We start from the raw sequence: 4,792 nt of genomic DNA, 5'->3' as shown, positions 1-4,792 counted from the left end.
AGAAGTCAGAAGTTTTAGAATTGATGTCCAAAATATCGCACGACGAGGAATTCAAATGAAATGAAGATTTTTTCCTAACAGTTACATAGCCCCTCGTAGATAAGTACAGACGTCTCCGTACCGATCAGCGAGACCCTAATAAACCGGCCTGTGTTCCGTGACTCCTATGAACCTAGAGCTCTGATACCAACTTGTCACGACCCCAGTTCACCCTCCATGAAACATGTCGTGATAGGCACCTAGTTCCTAACAACTAGGTAAGCCTAACATTGTGGAATAACAAATTAACATTTGTGGAATAATAAATTAAAACTGAACATACGGAAATAACAACTGTATACAAGGCCACTCAGCCTATACAACTCGAAATATGCGGAAGTCTGCAACTAAATCCCAAAACCCGGAAACTCACGGGAAACACAGGCTAATAGAATGTAGTAAACTGCTCTACACCAGAATGTCTGAACAACATGAAAGGAAAGAAAAAGAACTATCTGCTAAAGCCGGAATAGAGTAGAGACTCCTGGTCTGCGAACGTAGCAGATATACCTCAAGTCTCAGCTAGGACTCTCCACCACGAGGATGATACGTCTGGGAGGAAGTACCTGGATCTGCACATGAAAAACATGAGCAGGAAGGCATGAGTACACCACAGCGGTACTCAGTAAGTGCCAAGCCTAACCTCGGTTGGGTAGTGACAAGGAAGGTCAGGGCCCTACTGAGATAACATAATAAATAATGAGATAACAGAAATAGTTTAAATAAAGTCTACAGCGAGAATCTAAACCATGTAAATAAAGAAGAACAGTAATAGAAAGAAAAGGTAACAATACATGGAAAACTGCCCTCACAAGGAATAGTAGCCGGGGGATCTCTTGGTATCCCGAGGATCTCTTGGTATCCTCATCGTCAACACTGGGGATCTCTCGGTATCCCGAGGATCTCTTAGTATCCTCAATAAGTAAGTCAGGGATCTATTAGTATCCCGAGGATCTCTTGGTATCCTCAATAAGTAAACCGGGGATCTCTTGGTATCCCAATATATATATAGAAACACATGTGCCAGGGATCTCTTGGTATCCCGCACCCTCAGTCCAGAATATCTCAAGTACAGAGGGATCTCCCGGGAAGCCGTCCCGTAGTCCCAAATTAAACACACTACAACAACCATTCCTAAATCTCGGAACAATGCTAAAAATCAGGACATGAAGTAGTAAATTATAGCCTAACATGCTTCACAAAGTACAAATAGCACAGTTAAAGCAAATAAGCAGGTAAGCCAGCTAAACATGAGTCTCTAAGCTAGCACAGGTACAAACTTGCAGTTAAAATGAACAAGTAAACAAGAAAGCTCAATTTAAATACTTCAAGTAGAAGCAGATTTACAACAATTAGCTCAAGTACGTGCTCGTCACCTCACGTACGGGGCATTCAAATATTCAAGATCATATCCTAAGGGGAAAAGGTCCCCCACACAAAGTTAGACAAGCCACTTACCTCGAACCGGCTCAATATCAACTAGAAATCACGCTCTTGCCATGAGTATCCGACTCCAAATGGCTCAAATCTATTCAATTCAATTACACATTGTAAATAACATCGCAAACACCTGGTTTTGCTAATAAATTCAAAGCTACGGCGTAAAATTAGGTGAAATGACCAAAATGCCCTCCAGGCCAATGCCCCGGAATCGAATAATTTTAACATTTTCAGAACCCTCGTAGTCTCACGAGTCTAACCATATAAAAATCTCCCAAATCGGAGGTCAATTGCCCACTCAAAACTCTATAATTAGGTCTATGAAGCTTCTTCCAATTTTTGATCCTAAATTCGAATTCCAATGGTGTATTTAACTATAAAATGATGAAATATAACAAGAAGGGACCAAAGAAACGTTACCCAGTGATCTTCACTTCAAATACCACTCAAAATCGCCTTAAACCGAGCTCTCAATTGATTTTTGTAACTTATGAACTCAAACCCTCGAAATTTCTATTTCTGCCCAGGGATTTCCGCTTCTGCGGACAAGGGACCGCATCTGCTGTCCCGCTTATGCGGAAAATGAGTCGCTTCTGCGACTCTCACTAAAGAGCCAATGTCCGCTTCAGCGGACCATTAACCGCTTATGCGGTTCCGTTTCTGCGTAATTTAAGCCGCTTCTGCGGTTCTAATAAAAGCCCAAGTTTCCGCATCTGCGGTTCTATTTCTCGCAGATGCGAGGCCGCTCCTGCGGAATTTCCTCCGCACTGCGTTACCTGAAAAACTCTGCCGAAACCTGCTCCTGCAATGACCAGGCCGCTTCTGCGGTCCCCAAGCCGCAGAAGCGGAAAGATACCAGAAGCAACAATGCTGCTATTTCTCAACTTCCAAAACTCTTCCGTTAACCACCCGAAATCATCCCGAGGCCCCCGAGACCTCAACCAAAAGAACCAATACCACCTAATACCTTACTCAAACTTGTACCAATCCTGAAAACACCTAAACAATGCCGGAAACCCGAATTAATCAAAGATTCAAGCCTAAGAACTTCAAATTTCCAACCAAACACGCTTTCGATAAGAAACCTACCCGAACCTTGTCCGAAGGACTTGAAATTTTGCACACACATCCCAAATGACATGACGGAACTACTGCAACTTCCGGAATTCCAATCCGACCCTCGGATCAAAAACTCACTATTGGACCGAAAACTCCAAAAATTCAAACTCCGGCATTTCAAGCCTAAATGAGCTACGAGCCTCCAAAATACATTCCGAACACCCTCCCATCCCCGAAATCACCTAACGGAGCTAACGGAAACATCAGATTTCCATTCCGAGGTCGTCTTCACACTGTTCTGATTACGGACCATTTTTCAACTCTTAAGCTCTCATTTAGGGACTAATTGTCCCAAAACTCTCCAAAACTCAACACCGAACGTCCCGGCAAACCAAAATAGCAGAAATGAACTTAGGGGAAATAGTTAATGGGGGATCGGGGCGAAATTTCCAAAAACGGCCGGCCGGGTCGTTACATCCTCCTACACTTAAACATTCGTTCGTCCTCGAACGAGCATAGAGAACTTACCGAAGTAGTGAAAAGATGAAGGTACTGGCTGCGCATATCCTGCTCGGTCTCCCAAGTCGCCTCCTCGGCCGGCTGACCTCGCCACTGAACCTTCACTGAAGCGATTTTCTTTGACCTCAACTTCCTGACCTAACTGTCCAAAATAGCCACTGGCTCCTAAACATAGGATAGATCCTTGTCCAGCTGGACTGAACTGAAATCCAACACATGCGACGGATCACCGTGATATCTCCGGAGCATTGAAACATGAAATACCGGATGAACTCCGACCAAACTGGGAGGTAAGGCAAGCTCATAGGCAACTTCCCCAATTCGCCTCAAGATCTCAAATGGGCCAATAAACCTCGGACTCAACTTTTCCTTCTTCCCAAACCGCATGACGCCCTTCATAGGCGAGAGACGAAGCAGAATCCGCCCTCCAACCATATATGAAACATCACGGACCTTCCTGTCCGCGTAACTCTTCTGCCTGGACTGGGCTGTACGGAGTCTATCCTGAATCACCTTAACCTTCTCGAATGCCTCCTGAACCATCTCTGTGCCCAATAGCCTGGCCTCGCCCGGCTCAAACCAACCCACCGGAGATCTGCACCTCCTACCATATAAAGCCTCATACGGCGCCATCTGAATGCTGGACTGATAGCTGTTATTGTAAGCAAACTCCGCCAGTGACAAGAAATGATCCCAAGATCCTCCGAACTCAATCACATACGCACGGAGCATATCCTCAAGAATCTGGATAGTGCGCTCGGACTGTCCGTCTGTCTGGGGGTGAAATGTTGTGCTCAACTCCACCCGAGTGCCTAACTCCTGCTGCACGGCTCTCCAGAATCGCGATGTAAACTGAGTACCTCTGTCTGAAATGATAGAAACTGGAATACCATGAAAACGGACGATCTCCCTGATATAAATCTCCGCCAACCGCTCCGATGAATAAGTGGTACACACAGGAATGAAATGAGCGGACTTGGTCAACCGGTCCACAATAACCCAAATGGAATCAAACTTCTTCAGGGTCCGTGGAAGTCCAGATACAAAATCTATGGTGATGCACTCCCATTTCCACTCCGGAATCCCTATCTGCTGGAGCAACCCACCCGGGCGCTGGTGCTCATACTTCACCTGCTGGCAGTTGAGGCATCTAGAGACATAACCAACTATATCCTTCTTCATCCGCCTCCACCAGTAGTGCTGCCTCAGGTCCTGATACATCTTCGCGGCACCCGGATGGATGGAATACCGCGAACTATGGGCCTCTGCTAGAATCATCTCTCGAAGGCCATCCACATTGGACACACAAATCCGGCCCTGCATCCTCAATACTCCATCATCTCCAATGGTCACATCCCTGGCATCACCATGCTGAACCTTGTCCCGAAGGACAAGCAAATGAGGGTCATCATACTGCCGTTCCCTGATACGGTCAAATAGGGAAGACCGGGAAACCACACAGCCTAGAACCCGACTGGGCTCCGAAAGATCCCATCTCACGAACTGGCTGGCTAAGGCCTGAACATCCATCGCCATAGGCTTCTCTGGAGCTGGTAAATATGCCAAACTCCCCAAACTCTCCGCCCGGCGACTCAAGGCATCTGCCACCACATTGGCCTTGCCCGGGTGATATAGGATAGTGATGTCATAATCCTTCAGCAGCTCTAACCACCTTCTCTGACGCATATTAAGATCCTTTTGCTTGAGCAAGTGCTGTAAACTCCGATGATCAGTA

Source organism: Nicotiana attenuata, chromosome 8, assembly GCF_001879085.1.
Source record: "Nicotiana attenuata strain UT chromosome 8, NIATTr2, whole genome shotgun sequence".
NCBI lineage: Eukaryota > Viridiplantae > Streptophyta > Magnoliopsida > Solanales > Solanaceae > Nicotiana > Nicotiana attenuata.
The sequence above is the reverse complement of the archived record's forward strand: the minus strand, read 5'-3'. Positions refer to the sequence as shown.